Source organism: Phyllobates terribilis, unplaced genomic scaffold (assembly GCF_046119375.1).
Source record: "Phyllobates terribilis strain yellow unplaced genomic scaffold, ASM4611937v1 Scaffold_170__1_contigs__length_4071412, whole genome shotgun sequence".
Taxonomy (NCBI): Eukaryota; Metazoa; Chordata; class Amphibia; order Anura; family Dendrobatidae; genus Phyllobates; species Phyllobates terribilis.
Window position 1 is genome coordinate 531,830 of NW_027362930.1, and position 13,251 is coordinate 545,080.

General features: G+C 45.1%; 5 non-coding genes and 2 pseudogenes across 5 annotated transcripts; all 7 read right to left on the reverse strand.

Moving 5' to 3' along the window:
• Positions 1-380: 380 nt before the first annotated feature.
• LOC141211677 (U2 spliceosomal RNA) lies at positions 381-587 on the reverse strand (annotated as a pseudogene).
• A 762-nt stretch (positions 588-1,349) lies between these two features.
• Positions 1,350-1,441, reverse strand: LOC141211847 (U2 spliceosomal RNA; annotated as a pseudogene).
• A 1,115-nt stretch (positions 1,442-2,556) lies between these two features.
• On the reverse strand, positions 2,557-2,746 carry LOC141211725 (U2 spliceosomal RNA). Its single transcript, XR_012281665.1, has one exon. It is a non-coding gene; the product is annotated as a U2 spliceosomal RNA (small nuclear RNA).
• A 6,175-nt stretch (positions 2,747-8,921) lies between these two features.
• LOC141211909 (U2 spliceosomal RNA) lies at positions 8,922-9,112 on the reverse strand. The gene has a single exon (XR_012281731.1). It is a non-coding gene; the product is annotated as a U2 spliceosomal RNA (small nuclear RNA).
• A 1,115-nt stretch (positions 9,113-10,227) lies between these two features.
• Positions 10,228-10,418, reverse strand: LOC141211539 (U2 spliceosomal RNA). The gene has a single exon (XR_012281511.1). It is a non-coding gene; the product is annotated as a U2 spliceosomal RNA (small nuclear RNA).
• A 1,115-nt stretch (positions 10,419-11,533) lies between these two features.
• On the reverse strand, positions 11,534-11,724 carry LOC141211910 (U2 spliceosomal RNA). Its single transcript, XR_012281732.1, has one exon. It is a non-coding gene; the product is annotated as a U2 spliceosomal RNA (small nuclear RNA).
• Positions 11,725-12,840: 1,116 nt separating this feature from the next.
• On the reverse strand, positions 12,841-13,031 carry LOC141211463 (U2 spliceosomal RNA). The gene has a single exon (XR_012281437.1). It is a non-coding gene; the product is annotated as a U2 spliceosomal RNA (small nuclear RNA).
• Positions 13,032-13,251: the final 220 nt, after the last annotated feature.

The window sequence follows — 13,251 nt, forward strand, 5'->3', positions numbered from 1 at the left end:
AAGGGCATTTGCTAAATAGATGGTGTGTGTGCAACAATATACTGAAAGGTCAATTATATTGTGCAGCTTATCTCACCACCTGTAGTTATTTAGGTGAAAGCTCCAAAATGCTTGCCTAATATGTCTGTTTATCCAAAAGGAAGTAAAAAGGGAGAGCTAGAAAGATAGCATTGCATCACATTACATGGCAATGCAATGCACAGTTGCTGAAGTTGAACCAAAATGAGCTTGTAATCTGGCTTCTGCAACTTTGAACATGAAAAATCCAATGAGGAGAAGAAAAGCAAAGCCAAAGAGTCCATCCCAAAATCCGACAAACAAGCAAAATGAACAAAAAACATTGAATTCAATTCTTTCTGATTTTAGAAACTGCATTAAAGAAGGGGTGCACCGGTCCTGGAGATACTGCAATACCAGGTCAATGCGTGGAGTGGACAGAGCAAGCTCTTTTTCCATCTCCCTGTTCTAAAAATCCATTTAATATATGGTCCCCAGATAGGGGACGTATCAGATATTAAACTGATAAGAACAGATTTTTTTTTTTTTTAGCCCGAATTCGTGTACAAAACCCGAGTGCGCTTAAAAAAGTGACAAGTGCCACAAAAAAAGTGCACTAGGATGCTGGTCTTCTTGAAACCCTCTCCAAAAGGAGAAGGGTCCCCCAAACCATTCCCCGTCCCTCCGAGCCAAAAGGCCACAGCGAGGAACAGGGACAAAAAGCCACCTCCAGCCGAAGCCAGAGGCGACCCAATCTTACCCCCAGCACCTGCCCGAGTTCTCACCCGAGCAAGGCACTGGGAGCCAAAGACTGTGCTCCCCTCCCGGAAGAGGGGAGCCAACAACGCTCTCCTCCCGAAAGAGGAGAGCCAGGGGGGTTCAGGGGGGAGCGGAACCTGATGGCCACACACTCCCCCCCTAGACCTGCCAAGAGAGGAACCCGTAAGGGAACCGCATCCCGACAAAATCCTAGTAGGACGTGACACACGTGAATAAGTGGACACACAGTGACAAAGAAATTAAATAAATAGTGAAGGTTTCACAGTATAATACTGCCCGGACCTTCGACCGGGAATTGAAAAATTCCCCATCCTAAGGCCAGAAGGCCCGGAATAAGGGTGTGTGCGAAGAAAGAAAATTTGAAGTGCTTGTGCAAATGTGCCATAAACTCAAGTGGGGTTCCCAATCCCAGTGAGTTAAGGCACCCCAGGGTCACCACTCCTGGGGCACTTCACACTTCGGGCTTTCGATCTTCCCCGGCCCAATGGCGTCGATCCTGGGGGGCCATGCTTTCCACCAGATGACTATATTAGCCACCTGGCGTACTAACAAGCGCCTAAACCCCAGTGTGCATAATGTATCAATCTACTAGGGCGGCCAACATCCAAAACCGCCTTTTCAAAAGATACTACACTTGATCTTAGCCAAAAGGCCGAGAAGCGATAACCAGAATTGGTTTCAAACTACGGAGCCACCCAAGGATCCTGAAAAGTCCATTTGTGGAGATGAGCTCCTGGACTCCCGTTAAGAAGACATGTTGTCAACCTCTAGATCCCTTACATGCCTGCACTTTTCGGCTTGCTGCTGCTGCAATCCACGCGTTTTAGATCTGCATAACTCCACCTCTTTAAACACAGCACCTTCACCCCCTGCTGTTCCCACCCGCCTCAACACCGTTGGAAGGGAGGAGAACCAATTAAGGCGGGGGGTGGGGTGGAACGAGCAGCTGTCTACCCTTAGCAGGAGGGCTCCTGATTACATACCTCTCCTGCTGCTGCTGCTGCTGGCTGTCCAGCAGCAGACTGAAGGTGGCTGCTGCTGTGCACAGGTATATAAAGGCTCAGAGCCTATTATGACACGCGCAGCCAGCGTTCCATTGCCACATTCCATCTACTGCAGGCAGGATACCTGGCTGGCTGAATGTCGCTGAGAAGCTCACAGAGACCGCCATAAGCAACAGTTTAACAGAATGCCACAGACTAATCAACCAAACTTTTTGGGTTGGGTTCTCTTTTATAGTCTGCAGGCATTAAATGAAAGAAGTCAGTGTTCCAGCAGAAGGAGACAACGTTTCAGAAAAGGCATTGTAGCAAACCAAAAAAGAAATTTTAAGCACAGCAGAGTAACCAGCGCACATACCTGTTAGCTCAGGTGAGTTTAAAAGGCTGCTGTTGATAACAAGGGCATTTGCTAAATAGATGGTGTGTGTGCAACAATATACTGAAAGGTCAATTATATTGTGCAGCTTATCTCACCACCTGTAGTTATTTAGGTGAAAGCTCCAAAATGCTTGCCTAATATGTCTGTTTATCCAAAAGGAAGTAAAAAGGGAGAGCTAGAAAGATAGCATTGCATCACATTACATGGCAATGCAATGCACAGTTGCTGAAGTTGAACCAAAATGAGCTTGTAATCTGGCTTCTGCAACTTTGAACATGAAAAATCCAATGAGGAGAAGAAAAGCAAAGCCAAAGAGTCCATCCCAAAATCCGACAAACAAGCAAAATGAACAAAAAACATTGAATTCAATTCTTTCTGATTTTAGAAACTGCATTAAAGAAGGGGTGCACCGGTCCTGGAGATACTGCAATACCAGGTCAATGCGTGGAGTGGACAGAGCAAGCTCTTTTTCCATCTCCCTGTTCTAAAAATCCATTTAATATATGGTCCCCAGATAGGGGACGTATCAGATATTAAACTGATAAGAACAGATCAGGTTTCAACATATTTTATTAAGTGCGTAAAACATGGTTTACAATCAAAAACAACAACACAAACAGTACATTATTAAAACACAGAATTCCACCCATAAAAACCCCATATACGATTGGCATCCCTTCTCCCAATACATTTGACATCCCTCAAGTAATAAATATACATCTGGCTAAAAGCAATTTTAAGACAATCCTTCACAGAAATAGCATCACGTTTAAAAAGTAAAATATTGCGTGCCTTCCAAAGGGCGTCTTTAAAACAGTTAATCATACACCAACATATACAATACTGTTGAGGGGTCGGACATTTAAAAAGGCCATATAAAACATATTCATGGTTAAAATCTCTTAAACCGCAAGTCCATTTTAAAAGAATCCCAACTTTGTGCCAAAGTTCCTGTGCAAATGGGCAATTCCACATAAGGTGCAAGGTGGTTTCGTCATAAACACATGAGTCTCTGGGGCATTTGGCTCTGGCCACCAGGCCTCTCCTGTGTTGAAACTCTCTGGTGGGGAGGCACTGGTGTACCACCATCCATGCGATATCCTTATGTCCATTTGCTAAGAATTTCCCGAAGACATTCTTCCAAACTTGCTTCGACCTCTCTTCTGAGAAATTTACTATGGGGGTCACATCTTCATTCCTCCTCAGAAAAGATAAAAGCTTCTTGCGGTCTTTAAAAATGTCCATATTAAAATCACCAAGGCTATAAAATCGAACAGTCTTTTCTAAGATTGCTTGGTGTTTGGGGGGGCATAGTAAAACAGGGGAATTCAACGACAACTTAAACCATCTTTTAAAAATCATCCCACAAGTATATTTTAAAAAATAACTTAGCGCACTATTACCATTAAAATGTTTGAAACAAAAGCAGAAATAATTTAAATACAAATAAATATGTAAGTCGGGGACATCCCTTCCGCCGTTCATTTTATTCTTCCTCATTATTTCTCGCCTTAATTTTTCCATTTTGGAGTTCCATAAAAACATAAAGATCATCCTAGTCATTTTTTTAATTAAAACATCAGAGGGGGGGTACACCATAGCTATATACAGTATGAGGGGTAACAACACTGATTTTATAATTAAAATTTTCCCCTCCATTGTTAGGGACCTCAAACCCCAAAATGATATTTTCTTTGACATTTTTTCTATGACATTCTCCCAGCTTTGAGTTCCCACATTCTCCTCGTTAAAAACAACTCCAAGAATTTTTACATTGTCTCGTTTTATAGTGAGCTGCGGGAGTTGGGCGGTGTCCCAGGATCCCAAAGTCAGACATTCAGATTTATTTAAATTAAGTTTAAAACCGGATGCCTGGGAAAAAAAATCAATGCGCAACACCGCCCTCCGGAGGGAAGCAGGGTCCACGCACACAACCGTCACGTCATCCATGTAGCCAAAGACTCTCACATCACTGCCACCTCCGCCAGGAACAGGAACCCCTCTAATCACTTTGTCTTTCCTTATTGCGCTCAGCAGGGGCTCCATGGCGCAGATGAACAGGATGGGCGACAAGGGGCATCCCTGCTTCACTCCGGACTCAAGGGGAACTCCATCTGTTAAAAAGCCATTAAGAGAAATTTGACTAAAACAATTTTTATATAAAATCTTAATACAATTTAAAAGCATATTAGGGATACCCATTCTTTTTAAAACTCTAAAAAGAAATCTATGAGAGACTCTATCGAAAGCTTTTTCAAAATCTAGGGCTAAAAGAGCTACATTTTGACCCCGGTCTCTGGAATACCAAATTACATCCCTTAATACGTTTAAAACCTCTGAAATACTTCTGCCTGGTACACTACATACCTGCTCAGGCCGGATCAGTTTGGCAATGACACTCCTGAGCCGGTCAGCAACCACCTTAGCAAGTACCTTGTAATCAACATTTAGGAGAGTTATGGGTCTCCAATTCGCTAGAGTACTGCGGTCACCTTTTTTATATATCAAAGACACCACTCCTCTCCTCCACGAAAATGGCAACTGTTCAGAAATAAAAACTTCTTTAAAAAGCATAAAAAGGTCCTCTTTTAAAATGTCCCAAAAAGTAAGGTAAAATTCTACAGGTAGTCCGTCACACCCAGGTGCTTTACCCTTAGAGAAACTTTTAAAAACATAAAATAATTCCTCTAAAACAATATCGCGTTCTAAAAACTCCAGGTCTGTAAAATTTAACTTAAAATCGAGATCATTAAGAGCATCAGATAAAAAGGACTCATCTATACACTTTTTACTAAAAAGATGCTTATAAAAGTTAAAAGTAGCATTCAACATTCCCTGCATAGATGTTTCACCCTCTAGATTTGTGATCACTTCTCTTTTATCCATGACTTTTTTGAAGAAGAAGCGAGAGCACTTCTCCCCCTCCTCCAAGTGCTGCACTCTAGAGTTAAAAATAATCTCTTTCCCCTTTGTGTCTATGCAGTTCTGGATTTCAGTTTTTAGGCTAGCAATATCATCTCCCACCTCCACCCCTAGCTCTTTGAATTTAAAAAGTGTTTGCAGTTTGGTGTTAAGATCACTAAAACATCTTTTTTTCTCTCTAGCTTTACGTCTCCCTGCTTTTATAAAAAACATTCTGACTTTTTTTTTCAAATTTTCCCACCAGGTTACCATAGGGGCATCAGAAGGTTTTTGTCGCCGCCAGGCTTGATAGGCTTTACCAAAGTCTTGTCGAATCAGAGGGTCCTCCAGCAGGTAAGTACTTAGACGCCAGAGGCTCCTGTTGACCCTCTGTTCATCCCGGTATTCTAGATGCACCTCCAAGCCCTTATGGTCAGAAAATATATTTGATGTTAAAACACATTTTACAGGGTTAAAATCATCTGATAGGAAAATAAAATCGATCCTGGAAGACACCCCTCTTCCGGACCACGTATAACCAGGGTCCGTCGGCAGAAGTGACCTCCACGCATCGCATAATTTAAAATCAGTTATAAAATCTTTCAATAGATGACATGACTTATCCAATTTGCGTAAAGGGTCACCCCCCGCTCGTTGTTCACTAGCACAAAGACAATTAAAATCACCCCCTACGATCAGGGGAGATGACCCAGTACAGTACAATGGCAATATCCCAAATAAATTAATTCTCTCTTGCTTATCAGGGGAAGCATAAATATTCATTACACGTAGGGTAAAACCATTAAATTTAAAATGCACTAAAACCACTCTGCCTGGTACTATTTCTGTGACAGTATTTATAGTAATATTTCTCCCACGACAGAGGAAGCCCACCCCCGCTGACTTGTTGTCATTGGAGCCAGACCAGATGGAGGGCCCCAGTCTCCAATCTGTCTTGATGTCATTATAATTTAGTGCATGTTGTATCCCGCATTCCTGTAATAAACATATGTCAAAGTCAGTGGTTTCTAAGTACTTAAATAGAGCAGCCCTACGAACTGGGCTCTTTAATGACCTCACATTCAGTGAGACAAGTCTTAATGTGGGCATTCATAGGTCAGGGTGGTGGATCTTCCATGAGGACACCTGACTCAAAGCCCTGTATGTCAAATTGCTCCAGAACATCCGGGCTAGAGGACCCAAACGACTCGATATTCTGTGAGCTGGCGGTTGCCCCCTCGTAGGTCACGGTTCCCAGCCACATTCCAGGAGACGCTGGGGCTTCGACATTCCGTCTCTTTTTCGGGGCAGACTCCACCAGGTCACTGGTGCAGTCCTCCTCTTCCTCCACCTCCTCCAGGGGGAGAGACTGGTCCATCAGGATAAGATCACCAACACAGATTCCCTGATGTTCGCCACCTAGAAGCAAAGCCCCCTCATCTGGCTGGCTAATCGCCCTGGAAGATCCTGAGGCCATCGCTGCGTGGTCCCCTGTAGCCAACCGCACAGGGGCACCACCTTCCAGCCCAACAGGATCGGTATCGGGAACCATCGACACGGAGGATACCCTCCCAGAAGGAGGACCCCTCCGCTCCGGTCCATGCGAGGTCCGCCCATCGTTAAGGGACTTCGATGCAGGGGCCGCCCCCGAGGGGCCTCCGGCTCCCTGCTCCATCCCAGCCTTCTCGCCCTTCGAACCGCCCTCCGACGCCGGCCCGCCAGTGAAGACCGGCGGGCGCATCGGCTCAGCTGCAGAAGATGCAGCTTCTGCGTAGGTCCTGGTCCTGGTCCTGTTGGGGCATCCTCGGAACATGTGCCCCGCCTCACCACAAAGATTGCATTTCCTCCCAGCGGGACAGTCCTTCATTAAATGTCCGTAACAGCTGCAATTATTGCAGCGGTCTACTTTCCTGCCCGTGCAGGACGTTTGGGTATGACCCATTTGTCCACAGTTCCTGCAACATACCGGCATTCCAGGGTAAAATAAGTAGCCTCTGCTCTTACCGATCACAAATGTTGAGGGAGGGTGTAGCATTCCTCCCACTCCGCTTGGGTCCCTCTTTAGACGGGCCATGTACCTCCTCTTGCCGCACCAGAAGCCTACCGCGTTCTTCACAGTGCCCAGGTATCTCAGATCATCACAATAACGGATAAGGTAGGTCGAGATGTCTGCAGCTTCCACAAAGGGGTTCGGGAAATGCACCACGATAGGGATCTCGTCATAGGCATACAAGAGACAAAAGGTTAGTCCATCCAATTCATCTAAGTAGTTTTTCTCATTTACCTTTTGTACGAGTTGGTGACAGCATCCCTGGCTCTTGAAGGTGATGGTATAAGTCCCCTTGTACTCATTGTCCTGGAAGCAGAATATGTCTTCCCGCCGAAACTCCAGAACTCCAAGCAGAATCCTATGGCAGATGTAGTCCAAGTTCTTCTCCGTCCTCGATCCTGCTCCAACTTTAATCCTCACGGTGTTCCGCATCCGGGCATCACCCGATGAATATGTGAGCGTTGCCGGCATCCTTCACTCAGGAACGTACCGACTCTTCTCTCTGAAAGGCGCAAGCCTTCATGGGATCCCTTCCCGTTGCTCCCGGACTAATCCTTCCTCCCAATAGCAGCAGGGGGGTTAAGTCCCTCCGAAGAGGAACGATCCCCCCAGGCCGAGAGAAAGGGTACCAAGAGCACCTCACAGGCAAGACCACACAGGTAAACCTGATAGATCGTGCCAAAAGGCCGAGAAGCGATAACCAGAATTGGTTTCAAACTACGGAGCCACCCAAGGATCCTGAAAAGTCCATTTGTGGAGATGAGCTCCTGGACTCCCGTTAAGAAGACATGTTGTCAACCTCTAGATCCCTTACATGCCTGCACTTTTCGGCTTGCTGCTGCTGCAATCCACGCGTTTTAGATCTGCATAACTCCACCTCTTTAAACACAGCACCTTCACCCCCTGCTGTTCCCACCCGCCTCAACACCGTTGGAAGGGAGGAGAACCAATTAAGGCGGGGGGTGGGGTGGAACGAGCAGCTGTCTACCCTTAGCAGGAGGGCTCCTGATTACATACCTCTCCTGCTGCTGCTGCTGCTGGCTGTCCAGCAGCAGACTGAAGGTGGCTGCTGCTGTGCACAGGTATATAAAGGCTCAGAGCCTATTATGACACGCGCAGCCAGCGTTCCATTGCCACATTCCATCTACTGCAGGCAGGATACCTGGCTGGCTGAATGTCGCTGAGAAGCTCACAGAGACCGCCATAAGCAACAGTTTAACAGAATGCCACAGACTAATCAACCAAACTTTTTGGGTTGGGTTCTCTTTTATAGTCTGCAGGCATTAAATGAAAGAAGTCAGTGTTCCAGCAGAAGGAGACAACGTTTCAGAAAAGGCATTGTAGCAAACCAAAAAAGAAATTTTAAGCGCAGCAGAGTAACCAGCGCACATACCTGTTAGCTCAGGTGAGTTTAAAAGGCTGCTGTTGATAACAAGGGCATTTGCTAAATAGATGGTGTGTGTGCAACAATATACTGAAAGGTCAATTATATTGTGCAGCTTATCTCACCACCTGTAGTTATTTAGGTGAAAGCTCCAAAATGCTTGCCTAATATGTCTGTTTATCCAAAAGGAAGTAAAAAGGGAGAGCTAGAAAGATAGCATTGCATCACATTACATGGCAATGCAATGCACAGTTGCTGAAGTTGAACCAAAATGAGCTTGTAATCTGGCTTCTGCAACTTTGAACATGAAAAATCCAATGAGGAGAAGAAAAGCAAAGCCAAAGAGTCCATCCCAAAATCCGACAAACAAGCAAAATGAACAAAAAACATTGAATTCAATTCTTTCTGATTTTAGAAACTGCATTAAAGAAGGGGTGCACCGGTCCTGGAGATACTGCAATACCAGGTCAATGCGTGGAGTGGACAGAGCAAGCTCTTTTTCCATCTCCCTGTTCTAAAAATCCATTTAATATATGGTCCCCAGATAGGGGACGTATCAGATATTAAACTGATAAGAACAGATACTACACTTGATCTTAGCCAAAAGGCCGAGAAGCGATAACCAGAATTGGTTTCAAACTACGGAGCCACCCAAGGATCCTGAAAAGTCCATTTGTGGAGATGAGCTCCTGGACTCCCGTTAAGAAGACATGTTGTCAACCTCTAGATCCCTTACATGCCTGCACTTTTCGGCTTGCTGCTGCTGCAATCCACGCGTTTTAGATCTGCATAACTCCACCTCTTTAAACACAGCACCTTCACCCCCTGCTGTTCCCACCCGCCTCAACACCGTTGGAAGGGAGGAGAACCAATTAAGGCGGGGGGTGGGGTGGAACGAGCAGCTGTCTACCCTTAGCAGGAGGGCTCCTGATTACATACCTCTCCTGCTGCTGCTGCTGCTGGCTGTCCAGCAGCAGACTGAAGGTGGCTGCTGCTGTGCACAGGTATATAAAGGCTCAGAGCCTATTATGACACGCGCAGCCAGCGTTCCATTGCCACATTCCATCTACTGCAGGCAGGATACCTGGCTGGCTGAATGTCGCTGAGAAGCTCACAGAGACCGCCATAAGCAACAGTTTAACAGAATGCCACAGACTAATCAACCAAACTTTTTGGGTTGGGTTCTCTTTTATAGTCTGCAGGCATTAAATGAAAGAAGTCAGTGTTCCAGCAGAAGGAGACAACGTTTCAGAAAAGGCATTGTAGCAAACCAAAAAAGAAATTTTAAGCGCAGCAGAGTAACCAGCGCACATACCTGTTAGCTCAGGTGAGTTTAAAAGGCTGCTGTTGATAACAAGGGCATTTGCTAAATAGATGGTGTGTGTGCAACAATATACTGAAAGGTCAATTATATTGTGCAGCTTATCTCACCACCTGTAGTTATTTAGGTGAAAACTCCAAAATGCTTGCCTAATATGTCTGTTTATCCAAAAGGAAGTAAAAAGGGAGAGCTAGAAAGATAGCATTGCATCACATTACATGGCAATGCAATGCACAGTTGCTGAAGTTGAACCAAAATGAGCTTGTAATCTGGCTTCTGCAACTTTGAACATGAAAAATCCAATGAGGAGAAGAAAAGCAAAGCCAAAGAGTCCATCCCAAAATCCGACAAACAAGCAAAATGAACAAAAAACATTGAATTCAATTCTTTCTGATTTTAGAAACTGCATTAAAGAAGGGGTGCACCGGTCCTGGAGATACTGCAATACCAGGTCAATGCGTGGAGTGGACAGAGCAAGCTCTTTTTCCATCTCCCTGTTCTAAAAATCCATTTAATATATGGTCCCCAGATAGGGGACGTATCAGATATTAAACTGAGAAGAACAGATACTACACTTGATCTTAGCCAAAAGGCCGAGAAGCGATAACCAGAATTGGTTTCAAACTACGGAGCCACCCAAGGATCCTGAAAAGTCCATTTGTGGAGATGAGCTCCTGGACTCCCGTTAAGAAGACATGTTGTCAACCTCTAGATCCCTTACATGCCTGCACTTTTCGGCTTGCTGCTGCTGCAATCCACGCGTTTTAGATCTGCATAACTCCACCTCTTTAAACACAGCACCTTCACCCCCTGCTGTTCCCACCCGCCTCAACACCGTTGGAAGGGAGGAGAACCAATTAAGGCGGGGGGTGGGGTGGAACGAGCAGCTGTCTACCCTTAGCAGGAGGGCTCCTGATTACATACCTCTCCTGTTGCTGCTGCTGCTGGCTGTCCAGCAGCAGACTGAAGGTGGCTGCTGCTGTGCACAGGTATATAAAGGCTCAGAGCCTATTATGACACGCGCAGCCAGCGTTCCATTGCCACATTCCATCTACTGCAGGCAGGATACCTGGCTGGCTGAATGTCGCTGAGAAGCTCACAGAGACCGCCATAAGCAACAGTTTAACAGAATGCCACAGACTAATCAACCAAACTTTTTGGGTTGGGTTCTCTTTTATAGTCTGCAGGCATTAAATGAAAGAAGTCAGTGTTCCAGCAGAAGGAGACAACGTTTCAGAAAAGGCATTGTAGCAAACCAAAAAAGAAATTTTAAGCGCAGCAGAGTAACCAGCGCACATACCTGTTAGCTCAGGTGAGTTTAAAAGGCTGCTGTTGATAACAAGGGCATTTGCTAAATAGATGGTGTGTGTGCAACAATATACTGAAAGGTCAATTATATTGTGCAGCTTATCTCACCACCTGTAGTTATTTAGGTGAAAGCTCCAAAATGCTTGCCTAATATGTCTGTTTATCCAAAAGGAAGTAAAAAGGGAGAGCTAGAAAGATAGCATTGCATCACATTACATGGCAATGCAATGCACAGTTGCTGAAGTTGAACCAAAATGAGCTTGTAATCTGGCTTCTGCAACTTTGAACATGAAAAATCCAATGAGGAGAAGAAAAGCAAAGCCAAAGAGTCCATCCCAAAATCCGACAAACAAGCAAAATGAACAAAAAACATTGAATTCAATTCTTTCTGATTTTAGAAACTGCATTAAAGAAGGGGTGCACCGGTCCTGGAGATACTGCAATACCAGGTCAATGCGTGGAGTGGACAGAGCAAGCTCTTTTTCCATCTCCCTGTTCTAAAAATCCATTTAATATATGGTCCCCAGATAGGGGACGTATCAGATATTAAACTGATAAGAACAGATACTACACTTGATCTTAGCCAAAAGGCCGAGAAGCGATAACCAGAATTGGTTTCAAACTACGGAGCCACCCAAGGATCCTGAAAAGTCCATTTGTGGAGATGAGCTCCTGGACTCCCGTTAAGAAGACATGTTGTCAACCTCTAGATCCCTTACATGCCTGCACTTTTCGGCTTGCTGCTGCTGCAATCCACGCATTTTAGATCTGCATAACTCCACCTCTTTAAACACAGCACCTTCACCCCCTGCTGTTCCCACCCGCCTCAACACCGTTGGAAGGGAGGAGAACCAATTAAGGCGGGGGGGTGGGGTGGAACGAGCAGCTGTCTACCCTTAGCAGGAGGGCTCCTGATTACATACCTCTCCTGCTGCTGCTGCTGCTGGCTGTCCAGCAGCAGACTGAAGGTGGCTGCTGCTGTGCACAGGTATATAAAGGCTCAGAGCCTATTATGACACGCGCAGCCAGCGTTCCATTGCCACATTCCATCTACTGCAGGCAGGATACCTGGCTGGCTGAATGTCGCTGAGAAGCTCACAGAGACCGCCATAAGCAACAGTTTAACAGAATGCCACAGACTAATCAACCAAACTTTTTGGGTTGGGTTCTCTTTTATAGTCTGCAGGCATTAAATGAAAGAAGTCAGTGTTCCAGCAGAAGGAGACAACGTTTCAGAAAAGGCATTGTAGCAAACCAAAAAAGAAATTTTAAGCGCAGCAGAGTAACCAGCGCACATACCTGTTAGCTCAGGTGAGTTTAAAAGGCTGCTGTTGATAACAAGGGCATTTGCTAAATAGATGGTGTGTGTGCAACAATATACTGAAAGGTCAATTATATTGTGCAGCTTATCTCACCACCTGTAGTTATTTAGGTGAAAGCTCCAAAATGCTTGCCTAATATGTCTGTTTATCCAAAAGGAAGTAAAAAGGGAGAGCTAGAAAGATAGCATTGCATCACATTACATGGCAATGCAATGCACAGTTGCTGAAGTTGAACCAAAATGAGCTTGTAATCTGGCTTCTGCAACTTTGAACATGAAAAATCCAATGAGGAGAAGAAAAGCAAAGCCAAAGAGTCCATCCCAAAATCCGACAAACAAGCAAAATGAACAAAAAACATTGAATTCAATTCTTTCTGATTTTAGAAACTGCATTAAAGAAGGGGTGCACCGGTCCTGGGGATACTGCAATACCAGGTCAATGCGTGGAGTGGACAGAGCAAGCTCTTTTTCCATCTCCCTGTTCTAAAAATCCATTTAATATATGGTCCCCAGATAGGGGACGTATCAGATATTAAACTGATAAGAACAGATACTACACTTGATCTTAGCCAAAAGGCCGAGAAGCGATAACCAGAATTGGTTTCAAACTACGGAGCCACCCAAGGATCCTGAAAAGTCCATTTGTGGAGATGAGCTCCTGGACTCCCGTTAAGAAGACATGTTGTCAACCTCTAGATCCCTTACATGCCTGCACTTTTCGGCTTGCTGCTGCTGCAATCCACGCGTTTTAGATCTGCATAACTCCACCTCTTTAAACACAGCACCTTCACCCCCTGCTGTTCCCACCC